Consider the following 16,037-nt stretch of genomic DNA (forward strand, 5'->3'; position numbering starts at 1 on the left):
CTGTCTCTGTATTCGTAGACATCTGCTTCAGTTTTGACAAAGTAAAACGTTTTAGACAATCATTATGATAATTGAGTTCTGAGGCTTGTAATCTGTAATTATGTTTTGCAGTTATTGCCCCAAAAGCATTTGATGAGTAATGCATTTCTTCGACAGACTTCCTTTTCCAGTCGGTTACAGTTCCAAGTTTGCTGACTCTGTCAGAAAATGTTTTGTGTATGTTTCTCACAAGTTATGAACATGTTCATCATGCCATGAGAGATTCGATTTTCAATGCTCCAGTGTGTATTCAATGTCTTATTTCACTGAAATGCATCAAATTATGTAGACATTTATGATGTGTACAAATTATGGCAAACAATATTTATGTTGAGTAAAGTGGCAGATATGCCAACATAAATATGTAGTTATCTGCAACAGCATTGTTAATCATTTATTAATAGTTGTTAGTATTTCCACAGCCGTAGCTTATACATATAAATTGCTAGATCCAGTCTGTTGGTGGCACTGGGATAATTGCTGCTGCAATGCAACATGGGTTCATAATGAGCATCTGACACTCTTTATGTCTTTCTCTCGTCCCTCTCAGTCTCTCTCTTGTGTTTTAGTATGCAGCGCTGGTCTTCTGAAGTGAACGGTGTTACAGTGCCAGCCAGTGCATTTCAGCAGCTGTGGAGCACTTTTATTATTGAGATGAAGATGTTCAAAGACTGCTACTATGTTAGAATCTTTCATCATCTGACTTAAAGGCCGCCCTGTTTGTATCACTGTGCTTGTCTGTGTTTCAGACAGACCACTGTCAGCCTGTGCAGTGGTTATTTTCCAGTCACACTTTCAGGAGGTCATGCAGTTAGACAGCAGATGGCGACAAGTGACTGTCTTTATGAGTGAATGAATCGCTTGTTCATTCAAGTAAATAAGTAACTGTTTATGAGTCATTGAATCATTCGCTCAGTTGTTTTGTTTTTTTAAACTAATTCACTATAGATTGAAACACCACTACTGTGTCTTGCTTGGCAACTCATTTACTTTTGAATCTGTAAGCAATAACTGACAAAGTAACTGCTAATATTGCAACTACATTGTGTCTAAAACATTGTGCGTAGTTGCTCTTTCTCATCTTATTAGTATTTTGTGTATTTTTTAAATTGGTCTAAATTTATGCAAAGCTGTGGGTTAAGGTTGTGTCTCATGCCTACAGCCAATTCAAGCATTTGAAGGACATAAATCTGTATTGAACAGAGATTAATTAATATTTTTGCTCCATTTCCCTGAAACAGTCTAAATCATGCATACGTATATATGCTAAAAATGGCTTGAACATGTTATGTTTTAATATAAAGATGGCCTAACATGCCTGGACTAATACTCAGATCTGTGAATAAGAAGTATCTTGTGCTGTTCACATGTTCCAGCTTAACTCCATAACTTGCATGCCTGTATGAAGGTGGTCCAGTGTTTTCAAGGATATCAAGACTAATCGCATGTGCCTGTGTATCAAATTGTGGCCCATTTGTCGGCATTAGTGTATGAAAGCATATGCCGGCAATACTTCAAACCTAATCTCACGAGGATATATGATGTTTTGCTTTATTTGAGTGCAGAACATTTGTTCACATTGTTATAGTTTTTATCAAAGAAAATGGATACTTAAAGGGATAGCTCACCCATAATGTAAACAATGTCACCATCGTGTTCTTTCAAACCTGTGTGAGTTTTTTCCTTCTGTTGAGCACAAGAGAAGATATTTTAAAGAATGTTGGTAACCAGTAGTTGTCTGTAGCCATTGACTTCCATGGTATGCTCTTGTCTGATGAAGAGTCACATGGCTTGAAATATTACTTTTGGTGAGAACATTCTAATACTTGATCCTGGAGCTATTGCCTCCTTTTTGTTACCAATATGCTTCAAAATATCTTGTGTGTTTAAAAGAAGAAAGAAAGTCATACGGGTTTGGAACAACTTGAGGGTGAGTAAATGCAGAATACAAAATACAGTTTAACGTCCGGTAGGAAGCGTTCATCGTTGGTAACTTTCCGTTTCACTCACCATTGGCATTGGCATCAAAAAGTACATTTTGACTGTAATGCAAGTTTGTTTATAGCTGAATGATTTTGTGCTCTGCGTGCAGGTTGAGTTTTCTGGGACTGATGGCCTATATAATGACTCAATAGAACAGCTGCTTCAACTGAAAGAGTAGCGAAGGATGGGGGATGGAGGGATTGAAGATGTAAAGAAATGAGAGAAAAAGACAGGTGACATGAGATGAAAAGAAAGGAAAGTGAAAGGCAAGAGTGTGTGCCGTAAGAAAGAAGAGGATAAACAGTTGAAAGAGAAAAGTTTTAAAAGGTTAAAGGTTGTTAATAATTCACGTGCACTGTCTTAGCAACAGTTCAGAACAAATGTAAATGCGTTCTGCTCTTTATCCACACTCGCACACATACGTCAGCTCTCTCATTCAGCACTCAAGTGTTTCCGGAGGCTGAATCCGTGTGACTCACACTGGATGCGGCATTGTGTGAAAACTAATGATTTTCAGTGACAGCCGTGATTATGACTGTCCTCCACTCATTTTGTAACTCCACTCGTCTGTTTTTCTCGGCTTCACACCTTTTCATATTGAAAGGGCTTTTATTCTCTGTTATTTATTAATTTAGTGATTTGTCACATAACAGATCCAACAATAAACATGTTTTCTTCTGACTGGTCAGAACAGATTATATTTGCTCTACCACAAAAAAAAAAAAAAATAAATAAATAAAAATATATATATATATATATATATATATATATATATATATATATATATATATATATATATATATATATATATATATATATATATATACTTTTAATTTAGAAATATATTCATATAATATTTCAAAAAATGACATGAATAAGAAGTTAATTTAACAATTTCAACATACAAACTTGAATACTAAAAATATGCAAAATAAGATGTAAATACAAACACACAAATCATATATATCATCCTCACTATCACCATCTTATAAACCATGGTGTATTTAAAATCTTGTTAAAACTATTTACAGTAACCTTTGATCAATGTCTTGATAAAAGAAATGTTCTGAGCCCAACATTTCAAACGGCAGTGTACATATATTTGTGAATAAATCCAATTAGAAGTATTTTGGGATGGTACATTTTAGCCTAATGTGACTCACAAACGTTCTAAATGAAATATAACTAAAGAGGTTAACTGGTTTAAATGCATTGTAACTGGTTATATCTGATTGTAAGATGTAATATGAATGCATTATACTGTATATAGGCTCTACATAAAGAGCTGCATCCTTCTGATCCAGAATGACTTTGATTTTTGTAAGAGGAACAGTATCTCCAGAGAAATCGGGAGTAAGTGCTTCACTCACGGGCAGATTTGCGATGGGAACTCTCTTTTTTTCTTTACTTATATTGCCCATTATCGGACTTGAGCCTTTGGGTTTACCAGCCTGAATATTTAACCTCTAAAAGGCCTCCCCATTCCCCAAAAAGCCCGATCGAAATTACTTATTAATAAACGTGATCTCAATTAATCTATATATGATCACCAATATAATTGATTCAAGCCTTAAAAGTATAGTGCACAATGGGGATGGAAAATTTATCCTTCTATTAAGATGAAATTACAACCGCGTTTGGTGCGTGAAATCTCGAGTAACATCATAATGTGTAGAACGTGGACACTAAACATGAAATCCAGACTGTTAATCAGGCAACATTAAAAGTCAAAAGGCACTTGGATTGTCATTAAGATTATGGTCTCAGTCAAATGGTGTTTTGAATAAGAGCAGAATCCGTAATGCATAACACCTCCTAGGCAGATCTTACACTGGCATCAGCCCAGCCGAGTAATTGAATGTCGTGTTAAACCGAGACACTAATGCTGGTTCTTACAGAATGATATCCCCTCAGGCCGGGAGTTTGGGGGGGGAATCAAAAGGTTTAGCATGAATTTTTCCGTTTGAGCTAAATCGAGTCAGCGTTAAACACCAATGAAGATTTCTGTTTCTCCACACAATGCTTGCAGAGGTTCATCCACGAGAAAAGAAAGAGAGATGTATGTGGGCATGTGAGCATTTGTTTCTCCGTCAGAGTGTGCGTGAGTTTGTTTCTAAGTAGGTCGGCACAGGACAAGTTCCCGTTCTCGTTAATGGCGCGCACTAATGGAGACAGGCAGATTGACTTCAGGGACAAAGATGTGGACTCACAAGGTCATTTCCCTATAGTGTCTCCACGTGACTTTTGGATTATCATTGCTCCGTGTGTTCACAGAACATTACCGCTTACTAACCGATTAAAGAAACTTCAAGTTTAAACTCAACAGCTGGTTCAGTATTAATGCAAACTACAAAGGTAACTGCATAAATGCATCTGTTCGGATACGTTCAGAAAGCTTACAAGGTTGGAAACACTTTTTAATTGGATAATTCAATACTGTAAAGCATCCCAGGAACATATTTTTGTAGCTACGTTCAGTGCTCCCCATAGGTTTGCTGGCATTTGTGTTTTTTCTTTGTTGAAATTGCTATTATAAAAAGTAGAAATAGAAACAATTTTGTTTTGTTTGGCTTTGATGTTGTCTGCTATTTTGCTTGTGCAGGATTGAATCTGTTTTGTTTCAATCCCCAGATGTGTTGTTTCACTTTTTGATTGACTATTACAAAGAAGTAGAAATAGAACAAAACAAGATGATGTTTCTGTTTTGTTTTGTCTGGTCTTTATTGTGTTGGTTTTCGTTTTGTTTAGTTTTTGTAAGTGGATAAAATCAAGGCTCATTTTTTCAACATTGTCCTCTTTTTCAGGATGACCTGAAATCATTAATATTTTATCATAATTTACTTAAAGCATGTAAAGCAGAAGCTTCGAAAACACTATAATAACAGCCATGCTTTGCCTCTTAAAACATAAAATGCTAATAACAATCAGTGTTGATCAGATATTTATAGTATTTATTTCAATATTTGATACTATTCATTTTATTTGAATTGGAAGGTAGTCGGATTTTCAGAAACCTTAATGAAGACGTTTCAAGTAAATGGTTACAATGACATTTAAAAAAAAAAATTCTGCAGTATATTTGATTTCTGTGTTTCAGCTCCTTTCTGTCTGTAATCTCTTATCTGCGTGTAATCCTGACATCACATCAGCACCTTTAATGGACTGATGACTGCGATTTTAACGACTGTCAGGATTTGTGTTAAATCTGCATTGATATTCTGCCTGCGAGCTGCGTCACAGGTTTCTGTAGGTGACATTCGGTGAGAAGATCTGCAGCAGCTACAGAATCTCTGATTCAGCCATGTATTAATGATAGACGCCTTTAAAGCCACCCCGAACGAGGTTGACATTGAGCGAGAGAGAGAGAGAGAGAGAGAGTAACTTTTTTTCTTCACACTGATGAATAATTTCCCTCTATCTTTCTCTCTCAATCTTTCCTCTCTGTCCCGTTTGAATCCCTCCCACTTTACTCTTTCCACCCTCCATCCATCATCTCTTCCGCTCCTCTCCAGAGGGAGAAATCTCCAAAGAGGTTTCTTTATCTGCTTTGCCTTGGATAATCCATCTTTATTCCTGTGTGTTTTTGTGCAAGTATTTGGTAACTGTTCGTTTACGCTTAAGGAAAGGATTCGTGTGATTTCTCTGCGCTTTCTTTTTTATTTTAGCCCATCTATATATACTTAGCTAAAGGATAGTTATAATTATCAATCAATCAATCATTTTTATTTATATAGCGCTTTTAACAACACAGGTTGCATCAAAGCACTGTACAGTATAATGACAGGGATGTATAATGACAGGGATGTATAATGACGAAAGTGACCAATTTCTTATTAAATGCAGAGAGCGGTCTCTGTAGTCAATTCAATTATTGACTTTCTGATTAAAAGCTACCAAGCAGTACCTTAGCGACGCACAACAACATGCTACCAACAGTTCTTGCTTCGCGGTATACTGTGGTATTGCTGTGGCACGTTTTTGTACAATCAACACTAAGCATGTTAAGTGTATGCCATTTGTCTCTGTTCTGCAGCTGCGTCTCTGCTGCCTCACAGGTTTGTGACGGTGCGCAGAGGCAGCCCGCAGCACGCAGCGGTCAGATCAGGCCTGGAGATCGTCTGGAGGCGGTGGACGGGAGGTCGGTGGTGAATTTACCTCACAGGGAGCTGGCGCAGATCCTGAGGAGAGCTGGAAACACACTCCGCTTGACCATCGTACCTCGCGCCAGTGCTCGTAAGTGGGTTATTACACACACCTGAGCTGCTTTGACTTAGCATAGAAATAGTATTATATATATATATATATATATATATATATATATATATTCTATAAAATGGGCAATATATGGCATTATAACAAAACCACGTCTTTTTTTTGACAGCATATGAAGAGTTAATTAGCAAAAAGTGTTTTTTTGGTTTTTTTGACTAGAATAAAAATAACTAAAAAGGTATCTGTCTACATAATATCCCTGTTTAGTTTCATTGTTTATGCAAGGAATATTACTATTTTATTAAAAAATTTGCGAGTGTTTGCTTTTTTTTTTTTTTTTTTTTGGTCTGATTAGGCCAATGTTGAATACAATATAATTTTCCCAACATCCTCCATTTTTGATAACTAAAATTATCTGTTTTGGAAGCTTGTAAAAGATTTTTATAACATTCACCATGCTGTTTAGTGTCTTTAAATATGAAAATGATTGTTTCTCTCATCAGATTCCTCAGAGCGAGCAGAAAATGACACTGATTATAAGAACAGGAAAGCTCACAGGTCAAAGCCAAAGGTGAGAAACACCTTCACTCTACAATGCCTATACATAAGGTTCCTGGCAAAATAATAGATAACTCTTTTCCTCTTTTCTTTTCCCCACTCTGAAACAAAAACCAGGGCGCCACGCGTACTACAGTGTGGAGCTGGAGAGAGGACCCACTGGATTCGGCTTCAGTCTGAGAGGAGGCAGTGAATATAACATGGGTCTCTATGTGCTGGGACTGATGGAGGAGGACCGGCCTCACGCAGCCACAAAATACAGGTGCGCGCTTGAGGCCGTGATCTACATGCACTTTTGGGGACCAACTTTTACAAACACTTCTGGAAGTAACACTTTTAGACGAATGTAAAGGGGCTAAATTATGAAATGGAGAGTTTTTAGGTTAGGGTTTGTAGTAATTATAGTTAGCTCAGGAACAATAAAAGTCAAGAGGACATCCTCTTATAGATAGCTATGTTAGCAGGTGTCTTGGAGGCTGCAAAATGTTGCTTTTTTGGGAGTGCTATACAGTATATATATTTGGTAACCCTTTATTTCGATAGTCCACTTTAGACCTTCTACTAACAGTAAGTAAAACGCAACGCTGTGCTGCTATCGATATAATATTGTTTGTTCCCTGTATAAAAACCACATGAGTACGACAGCTGTGGCTGATTTCTGTGGTTACTGTGTGTGTGTTGTAGGTGAGTGATCAGTTGGTGGAGATCAATGGGGACAGTACAGCAGGAATGACTCACAGTCAGGCTGTGGAGAAGATCAGGACCGGAGGAAGCAGGATACACCTCGTGTTCAAAGAGGAAATGGATACGTCCCCGACTACGGTAAGACAACAGGTCAGAGATCAGCCAACATCACATTATCATACATCATCTAAAACACGAGATGGCCATAATCACGACGCTTTTAGGGTCAGTTTGTTATAATGAATGCTATTATGGGTTATCAGACATCAAATAATGTAATGTTTTAGGTACAAGGCATAGGGCACGCAACGTTTTATGCGATAGTGGTTTAACCATGTGCTGTTATGTAGTTTATTTTCTTTGTAGATGTAGACTGGGTTTAATGAATTGCGTGGTTAAAAGTGATTGTATATTAACGGCTTCAAATGTGCCTCATCCAGTCAAATTTCTGTTTGTTTTATCTCTGCCACTGTACAGATATTAAATATGTCAGCAGTCTTTGGCTACTAAAATGTATTTCTCTTGATGTGTTAGCTTACTAACCGCTGTTCTCTGCTTTCTTATTTGGACTTTTTCTGTTCTCTTTGATTTCATATTTTTTTTAATATAACTTATCCGCTTTCATTAACAAACTATTTTACGTTAACAATTTACTTTTGATTTTGGGTCGTCTCGTTTGGTTTGTCCTTCATCCTTATTTTTATCTCGTTGTTTTCTTTTGATTTTCGTCTTCTTTGATCTTTCATCGTCTTTATTTTCTGTGAACCGTTTTTTTACTTCTAATTTCCACGAGGGAAACTCTTCTACCTCGTAACGGTTTATTTTCATTCTTTCGGCCTTCCCTCTTTCTCTTCCTCCTCCTTCTCCTCCTTTAGTGGAGCTCTCCAGTCTCTCTCTCTGTATGACCAACTCCAAGCTGGGCGAACCGTGTTTCTATGTGATTGGAAGGACAGAAAATACGCGGTTGGTAGCTGTTCCTGTTAGTTCTTCATTTTACTGTTTCTCTACATCTCTCTCATATTTCTCTGTCGTCTAAACGTCTTTGACTGTGCTCGCCGGTCCCCCTGTTGTTTGTTGATAACGCACCAAGATTCACCGTGATGTCAACCTGTTTGTGATGCTGTATAACAGGAGAGTTAAAAACAGTTGGTAATGTTTGTTGATCATTCCAGATGTTAAAAGTTACAAATGATTTCTACAGAAAAAAGAACATATATATACTGTACATGGGACTTGGGACATGCCAGTTGATTTAAAAATGTAATCAAATTAATGATATGATTAAAAACCAAGCGACCATAAACCAAATTAAGAGACATTATGTTATTTTGACAGACTATTAAATCATGTCAAACATGCTTTGCATTTTGAGGGGACGTCAGGCTTGAGTTGCTGAGAAGAGAATTCCTAACAGAACAGAAGGATGATAAGGGGACATCATTAAATGTGTTCATTTTATGATAACATTATCTCATTTCTTTCAAAATGTCTATTCATTTTCAATGCATTTAGCTCCTTGTTTAATGAGAGACAACAAAATATGATGCAGACATGTCCTTTGACATTGCAGCAGCCCTTAGTTGGTGCTTTCTGTTTCATACCAGTTTATCTTAAATAATATCAGTAGTACAGTAGTATAATTTAGTCCTGCCACATTGAGAATGCAAACGGCTTCACTGTTGTTAATCATCTAATTTGGAACAATTAAAAATGAATTAGCTCTTAATTATATTAATCAATTATATTAGTCATTTTTTTCTATTTAACTGTCCTGCTTAGATTCTGACTATTCCAAGGGTTTAGGAAGCGTTTAGCTGCATGAATATCAACGGTGTCGAACATGTTTAAAAATATGTTAACTTCGATAGCCCTAATTATTTTATTTGCTCTTTGCTGTAATTGTAAACAGATTGAAATATTTTGTATGCGTCTGTGATTTTTATTGTAGAGTTGTATTGGATATAATTAAGTGGTTCGTTATTAGCATATCAAACAGACACTTTTGCATTTCAAAGCTTCTTAGCTTTTAGTTTTAATGAGCCGCAGCTTTAAATGTGAAGCACACTGCACATTCAGAATGACCTCAAAGTCCTCACTAAAGAGGGTGACAAAAGACCCGAGTGAAACACTTCAAATTCTCTTCAGCGTTGGTTGTGATTGGTTTCCAAAACTCTCTAAACCATAATTGACTTTCCAGTTCACTTGAACTAGATTTGCTTAAGTATTTTCCCATGCAAGTCCTGTCTTCTCTTTCAAACATCTGTGACAAAAGCAGTTAACAACAACATAAAAGTAGTTTATAAGCTATATTTTCCAAATCCCACGATTGACATCAAACCTAAAGTAACAATTAAATGGACTCATCGGGGTTACTACAGTTAAAAAAAATACCTTAAAAGCTCACTAAGCACACGGAAACAAAATGTAAAAAAAAAAAAAAACAGAGAGTTACAAAGTATACAAAATGTATACAAATTGTATAGACATATTTTAAACAACATAGACTATTAAAATGACAAAGACACAACAAAATTACTAATACTTTAAAATTAAACTAAAACAGAATAACAACAAAAAACATTAGTAACTACTATCTCAGAGACATTTACACAACACTGCTTTCAACGTTTTATGCATTTTGGGCTTTCATTTGTACTTTATGACAGTGACAGGATCTAAAAAAAACAGGGTTTAAAGTGCAAGTTTCTGAAAATAATACTCTCTGTCTCTGTAAACTACAAAAATGTGAATTTGAACACATAATACGTATCATGTTACTATTTTTACAGCCTATAGGTACAGAATGTAAATGTATGTCTTTATTACAAAACTGACAACTACTGGCATGGCATAAATAATACAGTGTTTTTAATCTTTTTTGGGAATCCATGTGAAGAGATAGTTTTGACAATGTTGTCCTCTCTACTCTAATTTGTTTTTAAAAAATGCGAAGCGAAAATGTTTCCATATTTAGAATATTGTTGTTTACAATACCCTGAGTACCCTGAGATAACAATGGCCACTACTGTATGCCATTGTTTGAAAAATATATATAAGAAAGATTCCTTAAAAATTCTCCTGTTGTTTTCTATGGAAAGATTTAGAATGTAATCATATTACATAACTGGGTGAGTATATGATAGCTGTTTACTTTTGGATGAGCTATCTCTTTAATATTTTCTCTCCACTCTATCTTTTCTCCCCTCATCTGTTTCTAACATTTCACTCTCAGACCGTGATCACGTCACAGCCGTCTCCTCCTCACCCCAGGCCCTGCAGTCGGGTTTGGCTACAGTGAGCCGTCGCCGAGCTCAACAGGATGCCACATCCAGCGTTCAAAAACCAGGGAAGACCAACCGAGAGCGGAGAGAACAGAAGGGAAGTGACGGAGGAGACCGCGAGAGCCCTGACAGTCTCGAGGGCGGCAGTCAGGGCAGGGGGCGAAGGTCGAGAGACGAAAGGAGGAGACGAAGGACGCAGAGCTTGTCTAGAAACACAGGACGTAGTGATGAAAACACGGAGGGAAGGGTTGAAAGAGTTGGGAAAGAGAGGGAAAAAGGTAACGTGAGAAAGGAAGACAGGTCAAGACGGAGCAAGAGCGAGGAGAGATTGAGACGGAGAAAGAGGGAAAAAGACGAAAGCAAGAACACACAAACTATCAATAACCAGAGACTTCCTGAGCCTAAACTGCAGTGGGAGGAAGACAACAAGGAGGACGAGTGGGAAAGAGAGACAGAACAAGAGTGGACGAGAGAGAGAAAGGCTGAAAGACAAAGAGCGGGAGAGGGAAGAGAGAAAATCGCTTAGTTCTGAGAGCGACGAGGAATGGGAAAGAGAAAGGCATGTGAATAAGGAAGTGCTTGAGTGGGAGCTGAACAAAAAAACTGAGCGAGGCATTCCAGACAAATTGAATGTAGAGCGACAGAGTGAAAATGGAGCAAACGAGTTTCCGTAATCGTCTGCCTTATTTGGCGTCCGTGTGCTGCCTTCGGAAAATCAGCCCGCCCACTTCGACGCTTATCTGGCGCTCATTGGAGCAGCGGAAGTAGGCTCTGAATTCAATCGAACCCGTTTGCTTTCCTCACGCCTGCGCCGTCCGAATCGCAGAGTCCGAATCAGGAGCTAGTGTGTCTGAGTGTAGCGCTTCTGCAGCCAGTATCTCTGGCCTCTCAATGTATCTGAGTGAAAGCCTTAGCTTGAAACACACACAAAGGGCCCCGGGGCCTCCACTTCCAGGCCCCTGGCTCAAACCCAGCTCACGTAGGCTCGTCAGAGAGGTTGAGAAAGGTGGAGAAACTGAAACATGATTTATGTCGTAAAAGCAGCCATCACTATTACTACTAAACCTTAAGCTACTTATTTGTGGCGTATATCTGATAGAAATGGATTTTTTCGAAAAGAAAGAAATGCAGGACGGGGAAAATATGTTGGTAGATGATTGGATGGAGGCAGATGTGAATAGAAGTTTGCAGTTGATTGTAAGGGGCGGAGCTTAAGTGGAGGAAATCTAGTATACGTCACCAGTAGCAGCAGTGTTGACAATGAACCATTCTTTACGTGCAGATTTCCATAAAATTTTGATTATATGACTGCGCCTAAAGAGTAAGATTTTTTGACTTGGTCAGTATGAAATTGGCATAAATTTGCATTTACCAGGCACTTTATCCAAGGTAATCTAAAAATGAGTAACAGAACAAGCAATTTGTGCCAACAGCATTCATAGTACTCAATGCCAGGTTTTAAGTATGAGGTATTTTAATGCAGAACCGTCTAGAATATGCTTGGAAACAGCATTGCAGCCATCCACAGTGATGGAGCATCATGGTGGTGAGTTATAGGACATTATTATTATTATTACGGTTTGGATTTTGAATACTCCCACTCCAGCTCGCTCTCTTAAGCCTTCCTCTCTTCTTCTCTTCCACTTTGTCCTCTATAATGAAAGTCTGCAGTAACCAACAACATCTTTTACTTTTTGTGCCAGACTGTCTGTATGGTATGTTGACTTTGTATGCAACAAAACTATCACGTGAAGGGCCAAATATTCTCTTTATCTTCGATGCTAGCTTGAGTCCAGTTTGAACCTTTAGCACAGTCACTTTTCTGTTCAGTTCTGCTGTTTGAACTCTTTTTAATCTGCATATAAACCAGCAGAATACTGGCGTGCATTTCGTTAGCCACAAATTATCATTCAAACGTCTGGAGGCAGTACTTTTTTATTTTTGATAAATCAAATCAGCATGTTAGAATAATATCTGTAGGATCATATGACACTGAAGACTAGAGTAATGACGCTCAGCTTTGCATAAAAAGAGTAAATTGCATTTTAAAATATACTCAAATAAAAGAATGTCGGTTTAAATTGCAATAATATTTCACAATATTGCTGTTTTTACTGTATTTTTGATCAACCGTGCAGAGAATGAGAGTTTGACCTCAAACGTTTGAATGATAATTTAGCCCAAGAAACATTAACGTTATGAAACAAGCGCTATCCCGACCTCTGCTAAACAGCTTTTGAAGGATGATTGTTTAATTGATCATTCTTGTGAATGATGTGTGTACTTACACTGTTAAGACGAGATATATTTGTCACACTCCCAAGAGTTCCCCTGAAACACTTATGCATTATTTTTATGCATTTGCTCATAAATCGTTATACTCATTTAATGCCCTCTGGGTCTCTGGCATCTCAGGGAGCAGATGTATACACTGTAATATTTCTTAGCCTGCCCCCATACACACTAAAAGTGACCCTTACTGCTGCCTTGGTAACAAAAGACTCCTCCTGTCTGCTGACCTTGGCCTCTGTGACCTCAGAAATGCCAATTAAGTTCAATTTAAATGTCGCATACGATTCATATTTTTGAAGGTTTTCCTACCGACACGGTTGTATGCCATTTAAAGTGAATATAATACATCGACCTAAAACAGATGTCTTGCAGCTGTCAAAGTGTGATTAACACGTACACACAGATTAACTCTCACTCCGGCTTCTGCAAAGAAAATTACAATATATAGTTTCAGATGAAGTATCTGTGAAAACTTTAAATGAGATTTAACTATGAAAGATGAAGTGTGATTTATAGAGAACAACAAAGTAACACTTTATGAAATGGTTCTCTTACTGCTCTTGGCAGGTTTATCCTCGTCAACCAAAAAGGACTGAATGTTTGTACTGAAAATATAAATTGGGGTTTGCAATATTGAGTGGCGTCGTGCCAAGCCTGCGAAACCTCTTTAGTTTAATGCACCCAGGGTCTTTATCTTTATTGATGAAAGCTTGCTAGTAAACACAAGAGAGAGGTTGACTGTATTATGCTCTTGTTAACTGTAGCTTGTTAACTGTAGATATACCGATGATATTTTAGCATTTAACCTAAAAACTGTGCCTACTACTTGTTTTCCTTGATGCATTTTTTGCAGTTCCCGATCCGTCGCCAAACCAAAACGCCACCCGATATGGTTCATACCGTGTGTCATTTACTCTCTACCAGAATATACGCACATTTAAACTATGCATAAGATGTTGCCATTTTAACCCACAGCAGATAATTGGGACAGCTGTTTAATCTGTGCAGCCCCAGCAGGTCTGGGATCAGTTTGTTAAAGTCGGTTTGGTGCTGGCGGTCCACGCATCTTTAAACATATCATAATGTTCAGAGTACGAGCCGATGCCACATAACAAGTCTCACACTAACAAATATTTATTACATGTTCAATCTGAAAGGTCCGTTTTAGAGTCTCACATTGTCTTTATGTACATTACCAATGTCTATGGCCATATGTACCAATTGTAAATAGAAATAAATATATTATAATTATATATATATATACATATAAAATGTTTCTATTATGATTATATTGTTATAATCCATTGTAACCCAAATGCAGGTAACAAATTATATAAGAGTTATAATAAAGATTCATGTATCTACCTGAGATCAGTTGTGTCCTGGAGTGCTTTTTCTTGCTTGCTTGCTTGTTAGTGTGTGTCTGCAGTGCTGTGGATGTAGTTTCTGCCTGAGCAGTAGATGACAGCAAAGCCTACGTAAAAGCACTTCATATCAAAAATAATAACTGACTAAATGACTGTTTGAGATGTATTATTTGAGAACCAAAAACAAATGATGGCAGCTATTATCACTGCTGATAATTTTAATAATTAGTATTTTGCTGTTATTATTAGCGTTTGAATAAATAATCAGATATTAGATACTTAGGAATCAAAATAATTTCCAGTTAATACTGTAAGAATAGGCTGCTCTAATACTGTACAATACTGCCCTGGGAATAATGAAATCAACTAAAACTGATTCTTAATGGTCTGTGAGAAGTGCAATTAACTAATTGGTGCATGTTTGCATCACTTTGTACTTAAACTGAAGGCAACGATTTTTTAACGATCTTTTACATTCTTCATTTCCAAGAACACCATTAAAATCATTATCATTAATATTAATTCCTGCTGAAGTTTTGTTTTAGATGGTCTAACGTTTTCAACCTTTTATTATGAGAAACTGAACCAACTACTGACTAGACCAGCTGGAAAACAGATCCAAGAAAACAGCTGCCAGTTTCTCCATAATTGGTTCCGTTCCATTGAAAATAACCTGAAGCCACTTTCCTAATATGAAGCATTTGACAATGACCCATTGTAACTGTGGAGATGCGTAACCATGGTAATTTGTGTAAGACTACTGAAGTCATTTACATATGTAATATGTTCGCGTGAGCTTCATTTGTTGAAATGTCTCTCTCTCTCTCGTGTACTGAAAAGATCTTGCGTGGGTTGAGCGTGTGACGAGCGCAGGAAAGACTAGTTTAACGCTTCTCTGCCCGCCAGCGTCTATCGGATGTGTCAGGTGAAAACCGCGCTCACGAACCTGAGCCGCCGCGAGATCGTCTCCGAACCGTCGGCGCGCGCTCGCTCCGGGAAAACACAGAAGAGCGCCAACTTTACAGCAGGTGGTCCAGCTCTTAGATGCACGTCTGGGAAAAGTCTGTTGTATGAGAGAAAAGACAAACGCCGTCTTGAGCGACGCTGTTATCCAAACTGGACCGACGTCGAGAATAAAACAAACAAACAAACAGACGGGCGAATCGCACGGAGAAACCGAAGAGCTCGTGATGAACTGACGGCTGCCCGTGAAAATGGGTTGAAGAAAAGAAAACGCCGATGAAGAGAGGTGTAAGTAGTTTTCTTTAAAACACGTGGAGCCATAATTGTACATTTTATTTTGAATATATCAATCACTGACACTGTATTGGAAGAAGAGGAGCGCGCGCCCAGCGCGTGCAAACGTGCCATAGACTTTTAGTGTTTCAATCTCAAATTGCTCTCCTGCTGCCTGCATGAAGACAGTTTGCCGTGCTGAGATGTTGGACATTACAACAATAGTTCAGTTTTACGAAATATAACTTTTCTCTTAGCGAAGAAAGCTCTTTCTTCGCGTTATTTTTACAGTATGTTGACTATCTCAAGCTGCGCAGATCTGAGTGGATTTCAGGGATTAGATTTATACCTTTTTGCCGCTGTTCCCCATTTTCCACCGTGCTAC

The 16,037-nt window shown here is 37.7% G+C and overlaps 1 pseudogene; it reads left to right on the plus strand.

Moving 5' to 3' along the window:
* Positions 1 to 11,409, plus strand: part of LOC122349958 — a 62,898-nt pseudogene extending 51,489 nt beyond the window's left edge.
* Positions 11,410 to 16,037: the final 4,628 nt, after the last annotated feature.

This window comes from Puntigrus tetrazona, chromosome 8 (assembly GCF_018831695.1).
Source record: "Puntigrus tetrazona isolate hp1 chromosome 8, ASM1883169v1, whole genome shotgun sequence".
Lineage (NCBI taxonomy): Eukaryota > Metazoa > Chordata > Actinopteri > Cypriniformes > Cyprinidae > Puntigrus > Puntigrus tetrazona.